This window comes from Schistocerca cancellata, chromosome 11 (assembly GCF_023864275.1).
Source record: "Schistocerca cancellata isolate TAMUIC-IGC-003103 chromosome 11, iqSchCanc2.1, whole genome shotgun sequence".
In the NCBI taxonomy this organism is placed as follows: Eukaryota; Metazoa; Arthropoda; class Insecta; order Orthoptera; family Acrididae; genus Schistocerca; species Schistocerca cancellata.
Genome location: NC_064636.1, coordinates 15,917,954 through 15,931,245, shown reverse-complemented (window position 1 = coordinate 15,931,245; position 13,292 = coordinate 15,917,954). Strand labels below are relative to the sequence as shown.

General features: G+C 47.4%; 1 pseudogene; it reads left to right on the top strand.

Annotated features, from left to right (window-relative positions):
* The first annotated feature begins 1,033 nt into the window (after window positions 1–1,033).
* On the top strand, window positions 1,034–1,151 carry LOC126109053 (5S ribosomal RNA; annotated as a pseudogene).
* The last annotated feature ends 12,141 nt before the right edge of the window (window positions 1,152–13,292 follow it).

Genomic DNA, 13,292 nt, shown 5'->3' with positions numbered 1-13,292 from the left:
TACTGGCGTAGCGTCTCTTCCGCGTTTCGTGTTCTTTAAGCGTGTCGCGCAGACCACGCGAAGACTGTTGCGTCCCCGCTGTCGCCATTCAGCGGTCGGGGGAGTGGGAAATGCCGTGCGGGGGTGGCGAGGGAGGGAGGGTTGTGTGTTGTCATGCGAGGTAGTGCCAAGCTCCGAAAGTCTGGAGATACCGAGGTGGGGGAGGGGGGCTGGAGGGGGGGCAGACCGTTCCTCGTGTAGGGGTGGCAGCTGCCCCACGAGGCGCTCCGGGGATCGCCATTCGAGCCCAGTTGCCGGCAGGCTTCTAGCGTGTCGGCAGCGCCGTGGCAGACTCGAGCCGGTTCGCGTTTCGTCCGCTGGCGTGTGCGCGCGTGTGTACGTGTGCCTTCGTTCCGTGTCGACGAAAGAGGGGATAAGGCGCGTCAGTAGCTCTGCTCTGCCCTCTGCCACAGTCGGAGGCGATGAAGAGCGTTTCGGCCACGAGACGCAACTTCAGGAGTCGGTTACACCGCTGCCGCTTAGTGGGGAACTTTTAGCACGACCTACTGTGTCGCGCCGAATGGCCGGTTGCGGAGAACGTTTCGGCTGCAGACCCGTCGTCGTCGGGAGTCCGTTACGAACTCGCGGCTCGGTGAAAAACACGGAGCTTCTACGAGAGTAGTGGAAGCCAACAGTCGAGACTGCAGCTCGTGGCTGGCAGCGAATGCAGAGTTCAGGTAAGCGGGGCTGTGGAGAGGAGTGTCGGTGGTACACACACCTATTAAAAATATGGTTCAAATGGCTCTGAGCACTATGGGACTTAATATCTGAGGTCATCAGTCCCCTAGAACTTAGAACTACTTAAACCTAACTAACCTAAGGACATCACACACAGCCGTGCCCGAGGCAGGATTCGAACCTGCGACCGTAGCGGTCGCACTGTTCCAGACTATAGCGCCTAGAACCGCTCGGCCGCACAGGCCGGCCACACCTATTAGTTTAGTGCATAAGTTGGTAGCGCCTTACCATAATAAAGACAACACACACACGTAAGGCCAACGGCCGTGCAGCAGTGGTAACACCGGTTCCCGTCAGATCACCGAAATTAAGCGCTGTCGGGCTCGGTTAGCACTCGGATGGGTGACCATCCGGTCTGCCGGGCGCTGTTGGCAAGCGGGCTGCACTCGGCCCTCGTGAGGCAAACTGAGGAGCTACTCGACTGAGAAGCAGCGGCTCCGGTCTCGGAAACTGACACACGGCCGGGAGAGCGGTGTGCTGACCACGTGACCCTTCAATCTCCGCATCGAGTGACGCCTGAGGATGACACGGCGGTCGGTCGGTACGGTTGGGCCGTCCAAGGCCTTTCGGACGAAATAATATATACATAAGAGAGTCTTCAGTCATCAATAATACGAGGGCTGTTCAAAAAGTAAGGTGACTCTTCAAACTGCCCAGGCAAGGTACATTCGATTATCGATCTTTTTTTGTTGTTGTATTGGTACACAGGTACCGAATATATGTTCACAGTTTCAAGCGTACAGCATACTTTGTTTGTTTGTGACAAATGGCTCTGAGCACTATGGGACTCAACTACTGAGGTCATTAGTCCCCTAGAACTTAGAACTACTCAAACCTAACTAACCTAAGGACATCACACACATCCATGCCCGAGGCAGGATTCGAACCTGCGACCGTAGCGGTCTCGCCGGTACCAGACTCCAGCGCCTAGAACCGCACGGCCACTTCGGCCGGCTGTTTTTGACAGATAGAAAGATTAGACTGCTTTACTGTGCTGAACGATTTTCGATTATTATGAGAAGTGGAGCAAAGAATTTGCATCAAATTTTGTGTGAAAAATGGATTGAAGTGCTCTGAAACATCTGAAATGTTGACAGTGGCATAGGGTGAGTCTGCTCTAAGGTAAACTAAAATGTTTACAAGTGTTACAAGATCTTTCAAGATGGCCGAAGAGATCCCAATGACGAATCTCGCTCTGGACGCCTCAGAACATCAACAACAAGATTGTAACGTCGAAGCTGTGAAGAAAACTCGTTAACTAAAACTTCCGGGCAGAACTGCCGCGGTCCACGTGTAAAACTTCTTCTCCTTCCTGACGTTTCGTTGCCGGCTGCGGGCAGCATCTTCCGAGGTGAGTCGGCGAGTGGCTGCTACGCGCTGGTGGTCCCGCCTATACAGAGCGCTTAGATGGCGCCAGCACTCATCACGTGCTTTCTTTCGACTTTAAAACTATCTCTGGCTAGTGCCATCTCTCTCGATTACAGTCACGTGACATTGTTGGTGCAAAGTCGACCGCCATATCTTGTCCAGTTTCAGTCCTTCTTTTCTACTAAAATTATTTCCGTGCTTGCAGATCTCCATACCTTCTCTATACATGCGGGTGTAGCAATGTGAGGTCCTAGCTATCACGTTTGTCTCACTAAATTTCGTTTCGTGATCGCCGTCATTGAAAACCTGTTCTGCTACAGCTGATTTGTCAATCTGTCCCAATCTACAGTTCCTTTTGTGTTCCGTTAGGCGGGTATTAACACTCCTTTTAGTTGTTACAATATAAACCGTGCCACAGCTACACGGGATTTTATACACACCTGGGGTAGCTCAGGGGTGTCGTGCGTCTTTCACCTACCTTAAACTTTCACTAATTTTCTTGGTAGGTCGAAAAATTGTCTCCACTTGAAACTTGGCCTAAACTTTCCCAATACGGTCCGTGGTGTTACGAATAAATGGAAGAAAAACTTTTCCAGCCGACGGTCGTTGTTGTCGTGTATCTTCGGACACTTTTCTTCTAGGGTCGAGTGCTCGATCGATCTCGTTGTCAGTGCACCCACTTCTCTTGAAAGCCGTTCGCAAATGGCTTAATTCACCTTGCAGACAAATTGGCTCACAGATGTTATTAGCCCTGTCCACTAAAGTTTTTATGACTCCTCTCTTCTGCCTAGGATGATGATTCGAATCCTTATGTTGTAACGTTGTTGCTTTATTTTGCTATGTAAGCGGAACTGATAGACAATAAAAGCGGTTTAAAAGCTGGGAACTGTCTGGGGAAGTTAACCTTGCATTACTGCGCAACTGTTTCACCAGGTATCCAGCGTAGCTTACCAAATTCCCAACCAGACTAACATTAATTATAATCTTTTAATAGTCATGCGACAACCGGTGATATATATATGAAAAAGAGAATTTAAATAAAAAGAAATAAATCAGTTTATATTTGGAAATTTATTTTAACATTGATCATTGAAATTTCAGCATATTAAATTTGATTCATAACTAAACTGGTGCCTTATTTAGGACTGTGAAAATGTGAGTTTGTAATCTATGGAACACATCAAATATGGAGCCAAGACTGGGAGACTGCATACAACACTGCGTTCATAAAACAACACACAAAGAACGTTGAAACATATGCAAGAGGAAATTAACCACTACCAACCGATTCAATTTTCACCCAAAGAAGTTACGTTCTTAGCACAATCCTGTCCGTCATGCAATTACCACACACTGGTATACTAAATTCATACTAACTCTTTGTGAAATCTTCCCGAAAACAATAGCTGAGGGCTACTTTGATGATTACACCACATGCCTCACGTGGTCAACTTGGTTTACACAAAGTGTGTAACTCCACAATAATTTTGACAATTAAAATAAATTAGATCGAAAAGCAATTTACAAAAGAAAAAACCTCAAATGGGTTACTATCGTCTTACTATTAACCTGATGGGTCAAACAATTGTATAAGCACGTGGTACTGGTCTCACAAAGTACACCCCACGTGGGCTGAACATAAAGAAAAGTTGCTATATTGAAAAATATTGTCAAGACGAGACGTTATAATCTCACGCACATTCGCATTGAAGATTGATGATGCTAGTTAGAGTTACTGATCAACACGTGGTTCCGCTTTACTCACAAAGTAGTGACAAAGCAACAACTGGAAAATATTCTGAACTTCACACTCGAAATACACTGCGTTGCAATTTAAAATAACATTAGATATTTTAGAGCTAAACCTGAAATAAAGGTGATTAAATTTTCAGTCAGGCTGAACTTAAGAAATCCATTGTCCTACGGACTTAGCAGAGACACGCTTAGCCGGAGATCTTACCACTTCAGACGCTCGCCGCGGACAGACTGACCTGGTCCCTTCCTGAGGGTGGCTCACAAATACAAACGGAAGTGGCCAGAGGGGCAGCTTCCTATACCAACATGACGAGGGACGGACAGGACCATACTAAGGATAGAAACCTCTCTCCTTTTAGAAAGCGTAGCTACCTGTTCCGACGTTGGTCCTACTGTTCTCTAGCAGACAGGCTTGTCTGCTACCCTCAAGCATGCAGCTAGAAATACATTTGCTCATTCATCCTCTCACACAGAAGGGAACGGGGATGACTGTACCTTATCATATACAGTATATAAAAGAAAGCGGATGTAGGTTCCGTATGAGACTGTCTGACATGAATTACATATAAACTGTGTTTTAAAGTGTAGTAGTGTGACAGATCGTTCTTGTTTATGTGTAAAAGTAACACGTTCCACTACTCAGTCTCCTCCCAGATAGTCAGAAACGCCACAGTAAATTTAGAATAGGAATTTATGCCGTAAATGACAACAGATTTAAGAAATCAAACATGAAAGGAATCCAACAGAGACCTTTCAATGTAGGTAACGATCGGTGTGTGCGTCTTTCCTATATACCTTGTGCCCTAAAGTCCCGTCTGCCCGTTTAATAACCAATACATCCAAAAAATTTAGTTGTCCATTACTCTCTTTCTCCGTGGTGAATTGTATCTTTGGATTGAAACTGTTTATGTGCACCAAAAAAATCATTCAGTTCCTCTTCAGCATGATACCATATCACAAAGGTGTCATCCACGTATCGATACCATTTCAAACGGCTTTTATTGGCCGACTGCAGCACTTGTTGTGCCAAAAATTCCATAAATAGATTAGCAATGGCTGGGCTCAGGGGTGTCACCCCACCAATTTGTTCATAAAACTCGTTGTTATATGGAAAAAAAGGAGAAGAAGTTTTATATATGGACCACGGCAATTCAGCCCGGAAGTTTTAATTAATGAAGACGCCGGCCGTGAAAGCTCACAGGTTATTTACTATCAAAAACAGTCTTGATCACTAGAGTAGTGATTCTCCAGCAGAGAGAGGTTCCTACTCAATGGTCTGAAGATGACCACAGTAGTGGTCGAAACCGGTCAGCTTAATAAATAAATCGTTGATCAAGACACTGTTTTTAGTAGTAAATGTTTGTAACTCATTGATCACTGCTACTCCCATAATGTATTCAAAAGTAACTTACAGGTTATGGTTATGTGAAGAAAACTGTTTTGGAAAATCGTCGAATTACCGTTAGAGAAGTTGCTGAGGATGTTGGCACATCGGTGTCGGCTCGTGTCATGCAATGTTTCCGGATGTTTTCGCCACGAGACGTGTTACAGCGAAGTTTGTTCCAAAACTTCTCAATTCTGATCAGAAGAACCGTCGCACGATCATCGCTCTGGAGCTCTCGACTGACGTGAATGATGATTCTGATTCCATCAAAAGTGTCACAACTGGTGACGAAACATGAGTCTACGGTTATAAGTCGAAACCGATGCCCAGTCGTCGCAAAGAAAGCATCCCGGACAGCTGAGACCGAAAAAAGGCACACCAAGTTCGATCAAATGCCAAAGTTTTGCGTATTGTTTTCTTTTTTTCAATTACCGTGGCGTAGTGCATCATGGATTTTTGCTTCGAGATCGTACGGTCAATAAGGAGTAGTATGTTGACGTTAGGCACCGTTTGCGAGAAGCAACACACAAAAAACGTCCGGAATTGTGGAAAAACAATTCATGGCCTTTTCTAACACTACAATGCACATGCTCATTCGTCGTTGCGTGTGAGAGATGTTTTGGCCAAAAACAATACGGCAATTGCGCCTCAGCCACCATATTCACCGGATTTGGCCCATCTGCGACTTTTTCCTGTTCCCAAAAACTGAAGAGACCTAGGAAAGGAAGAAGATTTTCTGCGACTGAGGAAATAAAAACAGTATCGCTGGAATTACTCAAGGCTGTACCAAAAAGAGCTTATGAAAAGTGCTTTGAGGATTGCAAGAAGCGTTTGGCACAGGTGTATTGTATCTGAGGGGGGGTTACTTTGACCGGGACAACAGGAATATTTGATGCATAAGTATATTTTTTTCGTAAAAATATAAAGTCATCTTACTTTTTCAACACACCTCGTATGTTCTCCTTCACTACTTTCTCAGTCGAGCAGCTCCTCAGTCTGCCTCACAAGGGCTGAGCGCAGCCCGCTTGCCAACAGCGCTCGGCAGACCGGACGGTCACCCATCCGAGTGCTAGCCCAGCCCGACAGCGCTTAACTTCGGTGATCAGACGGGAACCGGCGTTTCCATCGCGGCAAGGCCTCTGGCAGTTGTTGCGTAATTTTCTCGTTGTGTAATTTTTACCACAGATGTCTGATGACGGTTACTCGAAACGCGTCATTGATGAAGTTTCCAGCGATCAAAAGATTTCCATGGAATTACTACATGTTAATGCACTATAGATTTTAACAGTAAATATAAGTGCGAAATACGGACTGAAGTTCAAAAATGGTTCAAATGGCTCTGAGCACTATGGGACTTAACAGCTGTGGTCATCAGTCCCCTAGAACTTAGAACTACGTAAACCTAACTAACCTAAGGACATCACACACGTCCATGCCCGAGGCAGGATTCGAACTTGCGACCGTAGCAGTCGCACGGTTCCGGACTGCGCGCCTAGAACCGCGAGACCACCGCGGCCGGCACGGACTGAAGTATCTTAAAGGGTGTAGTTCACGCGTGGCAACGGCAACTAATGAATAAACAAAGGATTGCAATATTATTCTGTGTAGTTCTCGAGCTTCCGCTTGTCCCGCAATATAGTTGTGGTCTGATGCTGCTGCTTGCAAGATGGGTCCATTCCGCTGTAATTTATGCTCGCGATAAATATTAGTCGCTTTATTGCGATGTGTTTCGTGTGTTCGGTATTTAATTCTTGATTATTTGTCTCGATCGTTCCATCTGAATGTTGCGGTGTCGATTTCCAACTGATTAATATTTTCTAAAGCTTTTACCTGTTATTCTCATATGTCTCCAGAGAGTGGATTGCTGATTTCCAATCCATTTGGCAAATCATTAGAGCCTCTGATAATCAAATAATCTGACAATCAAATAATATATTATACTGGGATCAGTCGAGCAATATTTTTTTGGAGGACAACAATTTCGTATTTGTTACCTTTACTTAAAAAGCAGGTGTTGACTGGCGTGAAAACTACCGCACTATCAGTTTAATAAGTCACGGCTGCGAAATACTAACAGGAATCCCTTACAGACGAGTGGAGAAACTGATAGAAGCCGACCTCGGGGAAGATCAGTTTGGATTCCGAAGAAATACAGGAACACGTATGGCTATACTGACCCTCCGACTTATCTTAGAAAGTAGATTAAGGGAAGATAAACCGCATTTGCAGACTTAGAGAACGCTTTGGACAATGTTGACTGGAATACTCTCTTTCAAATTCGGAAGGTGGCAGGGATAAAATACAGGGAGCGAAAGGCTATTTACAATTTGTACAGAAACCAGATGGCAGTTATAAGAGTGGAGCGGCACGAAAGGGAAGCAGTGGTTGGGAAGGGAGTGAGACAGGGTTGTAGCCTCTCCCTGATGTTATTCAATCTGTATATTGAGCAAGCAGTAAAGGAAACAAAAGAAAAATTCGGAGTAGGTATTAAAATCCATGGAGAAGAAATAAAAACTTTGAGGTACGCCGATGAGATTGTAATTCTGTAAGAGACAGCAAAGGACCTGGAAGAGCAGTTGAACGAAATGGACAGTGTCTTGAAAGGAGGATATAAGATGAACATCAACTAAATCAAAACGAGGACAATGGAATGTAGTCGAATTAAGTCGTGTGATGCTGAGGGAATTAGGTTAGGAAATGAGACACTTAAAGTAGTAGATGAGTTTTGCTATTTGGGGAGCAAAATAACTGATGATGGTCGAAGTAGAGATGACATAAAATGTAGACTGGCAATGGCGAGCAAAGCGTTTCTGAATAAGAGAAAATTGTTAACATCGAGTAGAGATTTAAGTGTCAGGAAGTAGTTTCTGAAAGTATTTGTATGGAGTGTAACCATGTATGGAAGTGAAACATGGACGATAAATAGTTTGGACAAGAAGAGAATAGAAGCTTTGGAAATGTGGTGCTACAGAAGAATGCTGAAGATTAGATGGGTAGATCAGGTAACTAATGAGGAGGTACTGAAGAGAATTGAGGAGAAGAGGAGTTTGTGGCACAACTTGACAAGAAGAAGGGATCGGTTGGTACGACACGTTCTGAGGCATCAAGGGATCATCAGTTTAGTATTGGAGGGCAGTGTGGAGGGTAAAAATCGTAGAGGGAGACCAAGACATGAATACACTAAACAGATTCAGAAGGATGTAGGTTGGAGTTGTTACTCGGAGATGAAGAGGTTTGCACAGGATAGAGTAACATGGAGAGCTGCATCAAACCAGTCTCTGGACTGAAGACAACAATAACAACTTAAAAAAATCGGCCTATGTATATATAAATCGAGATAAATTAATATACACTCCTAGAAATTGAAATAAGAACACCATGAATTCATTGTCCCAGGAAGGGGAAACTTTATTGACACATTCCTGGGGTCAGATACATCACATGATCACACTGACAGAACCACAGGCACATAGACACAGGCAACAGAGCATGCACAATGTCGCCACTAGTACAGTGTATATCCACCTTTCGCAGCAATGCAGGCTGCTATTCTCCCATGGAGACGATCGTAGAGATGCTGGATGTAGTCCTGTGGAACGGCTTGCCATGCCATTTCCACCTGGCGCCTCAGTTGGACCAGCGTTCGTGCTGGACGTGCAGACCGCGTGAGACGACGCTTCATCCAGTCCCAAACATGCTCAATGGGGGACAGTTCCGGAGATCTTGCTGGCCAGGGTAGTTGACTTACACCTCCTAGAGCACGTTGGGTGGCACGGGATACATGCGGACGTGCATTGTCCTGTTGGAACAGCAAGTTCCCTTGCCGGTCTAGGAATGGTAGAACGATGGGTTCGATGACGGTTTGGATGTACCGTGCACTATTCAGTGTCCCCTCGACGATCACCAGTGGTGTACGGCCAGTGTAGGAGATCGCTCCCCACACCATGATGCCGGGTGTTGGCCCTGTGTGCCTCGGTCGTATGCAGTCCTGATTGTGGCGCTCACCTGCACGGCGCCAAACACGCATACGACCATCATTGGCACCGAGGCAGAAGCGACTCTCATCGCTGAAGACGACACGTCTCCATTCGTCCCTCCATTCACGCCTGTCGCGACACCACTGGAGGCGGGCTGCACGATGTTGGGGCGTGAGCGGAAGACGGCCTAACGGTGTGCGGGACCGTAGCCCAGCTTCGTGGAGACGGTTGCGAATGGTCCTCGCCGATACCCCAGGAGCAACAGTGTCCCTAATTTGCTGGGAAGTGGCGGTGCGGTCCCCTACGGCACCGCGTAGGATCCTACGGTCTCGGCGTGCATCCGTGCGTCGCTGCGGTCCGGTCCCAGGTCGACGGGCACGTGCAGCTTCCGCCGACAACTGGCGACAACATCGATGTACTGTGGAGACCTCACGCCCCACGTGTTGAGCAATACGGCGGTACGTCCACCCGGCCTCCCGCATGCCCACTATACGCCCTCGCTCAAAGTCCGTCTACTGCACATACGGTTCACGTCCACGCTGTCGCGGCATGCTACTAGTGTTAAAGACTTTGATGGAGCTCCGTACGCCACGGCAAACTGGCTGACACTGACGGCGGCGGTGCACAAATGCTGCGCAGCTAGCGCCATTCGACGGCCAACACCGCGGTTCCTGGTGTGTCCGCTGTGCCGTGCGTGTGATCATTGCTTGTACAGCCCTCTCGCAGTGTCCGGAGCAAGTATGGTGGGTCTGACACACCGGTGTCAATGTGTTCTTTTTTCCATTTCCAGGAGTGTATGTTTTTAAGTAAACAAATACGAAATTATATTTGTATGAAAACTCTTTATTTTAAATTTGCTCGAACAGAACAGGAGTTCGTGCAGTGGTAGGATTTAATGCTGTTTCCTCCACTGTTTCGCGAAACTGAGAAATTTGTGCTGAGCCATAGCTCACCGTTCTGGCTAGTTCGTAGTTTCTTTCGCATCGCTTTCACTCCGCCCGTGCGAGTGAAATGTCACGTGACTGTTTGAATAAGCTCGGATACTGCATGGAACGCTGCTGCCTACCAAAAAGTTTCGAGACTGGCCTAATCTCCGTACACAGGGTGTTCGACAGATCATGTTACACGCTTGTTGAGGATGTGAGGGCAACTTAGTAGGTCAAGTTTTACACTTGGAACCGTGTCCGGAAACGTCTGCGGCGCTACACACCGTCACAGTTACAAGGCGAAGGGGCGTCTTAAATGTACGTATGTATACAGGTCGATTCTGTGACGACGTCTCAAAATGAAAGAGTCGAAAGTTGTTAGCGAAAACCTCTGACAGTGGTATAGATGTACCGGCACTGTTGTTGCTAAGATTGTAGGAATGGCAACGTCCAGAAAGGATGTTGTGCGAACACGGACCCTAAAACGCATACCTCAAGACGTATGAGCATTCGTTCATCTTCGCCTCCTTGAAACATGTGTCCAGTATTGAACAAGTGCTCGCAGCTACAGCCCATGTTTACTGGACAGTTTTGTTATTGTGGTCCATATTATTATCTACCTTTAATATTGTCGCTAAGACTGTAGAGTAGGCGACTTTCAGGCGTGGTAATGAATTTCTATAGTCACTGGGAGAATTGGGAGCAAAACGATTATTCACGTTGGTGTGTAGAATGCACGAGTGTGGCAACATACCGTCTGATTTACGGAAAAATATCATCCACACAGTTTCGGAGACTGCGAGAGGTGACAAGCGCGGGAATTACCGCACGGTCAGCTCGACAGCTGCTGCATCCGAGTTGCTGACAAGAATAATTTACAGAAGAGTGGAAGAGACAGTTGAGGATGTGCTAAATGAAGATGGCGATAGTATCGAGAACGTAAGACACAAAATGGCAGCGCAATGGGGGAACTGCCATTTGTGTTCGGGTGATTCGTGTGAAAAAGTTTCCAACGTTTTTATGGCCACGTGATGGGAATTAACAGACTTGGAACGCAGAATGATCTTCATCCACATCTACATCTACATGGATACTCTGCAAATCACATTTAAGTGCCTGGCAGAGGGTTCATCGAACCACCTACACAATTATCTACACTCCTGGAAATGGAAAAAAGAACACGTTGACACCGGTGTGTCAGACCCACCATACTTGCTCCGGACACTGCGAGAGGGCTGTACAAGCAATGATCACACGCACGGCACAGCGGACACACCAGGAACCGCGGCGTTGGCCGTCGAATGGCGCTAGCTGCGCAGCATTTGTGCACCGCCGCCGTCAGTGTCAGCCAGTTTGCCGTGGCATACGGAGCTCCATCGCAGTCTTTAACACTGGTAGCATGCCGCGACAGCGTGGACGTGAACCGTATGTGCAGTTGACGGACTTTGAGCGAGGGCGTATAGTGGGCGTGCGGGAGGCCGGGTGGACGTACCGCCGAATTGCTCAACACGTGGGGCGTGAGGTCTCCACAGTACATCGATGTTGTCGCCAGTGGTCGGCGGAAGGTGCACGTGCCCGTCGACCTGGGACCGGACCGCAGCGACGCACGGATGCACGCCAAGACCGTAGGATCCTACGCAGTGCCGTAGGGGACCGCACCGCCACTTCCCAGCAAATTAGGGACACTGTTGCTCCTGGGGTATCGGCGAGGACCATTCGCAACCGTCTCCATGAAGCTGGGCTACGGTCCCGCACACCGTTAGGCCGTCTTCCGCTCACGCCCCAACATCGTGCAGCCCGCCTCCAGTGGTGTCGCGACAGGCGTGAATGGAGGGACGAATGGAGACGTGTCGTCTTCAGCGATGAGAGTCGCTTCTGCCTCGGTGCCAATGATGGTCGTATGCGTGTTTGGCGCTGTGCAGGTGAGCGCCACAATCAGGACTGCATACGACCGAGGCACACAGGGCCAACACCCGGCATCACGGTGTGGGGAGCGATCTCCTACACTGGCCGTACACCACTGGTGATCGTCGAGGGGACACTGAATAGTGCACGGTACATCCAAACCGTCATCGAACCCATCGTTCTACCATTCCTAGACCGGCAAGGGAACCTGCTGTTCCAACAGGACAATGCACGTCCGCATGTATCCCGTGCCACCCAACGTGCTCTAGAAGGTGTTAGTCAACTACCCTGGCCAGCAAGATCTCCGGGTATGTCCCCCATTGAGCATGTTTGGGACTGGATGAAGCGTCGTCTCACGCAGTCTGCACGTCCAGCACGAACGCTGGTCCAACTGAGGCGCCAGGTGGAAATGGCATGGCAAGCCGTTCCACAGGACTACATCCAGCATCTCTACGATCGTCTCCATGGGAGAATAGTAGCCTGCATTGCTGCGAAAGGTGGATATACACTGTACTAGTGCCGACATTGTGCATGCTCTGTTGCCTGTGTCTATGTGCCCGTGGTTCTGTCAGTGTGATCATGTGATGTATCTGACCCCAGGAATGTGTCAATAAAGTTTCCCCTTCCTGGGACAATGAATTCACGGTGTTCTTATTTCAATTTCCAGGAGTGTATTATTCCAATCTCGTGTCGTGCGCAGAAAGGACTAACACCTGTATCTTTCCGTACAAGTTTTCATTTCCCTTATTTTTTCATGGTGATAGTTGGAGCGAGACGAATGCTACATTGCATTTAGGAAATCGTTAGGCAATTCTGTTGACCCCTGCCTAGTCATTAAAAATGGGGTGTCTAGGAAAGCCGCTTTTTCGGATCGCTAAACAACAGTACGAACGAATCGTATTAATGAGTTTTATTACGAAAAGTAATTGACAATGCTTAACTTTGAAAAAAATATACAGATGTGTCTCAGACAAAGGGCAATAGACAAATAAGAAATCTCTTCAGTATATACAATTCCAAGTTTGAGCTACATAGAATGTACGAGGTGTAAGGGCTTTGACCTGTCGAGGTTGCTGGCCTTGAAGTTTCTGTAGAACTGGGCCCCGACTGACGGGAGCAGTAATCATGTCCTCTTCGCACAGAGGCCGCTGCTGTTGCATTGTCGTCCTGGAGAGGACTCGGTCAGCCTGCAATTGCCTG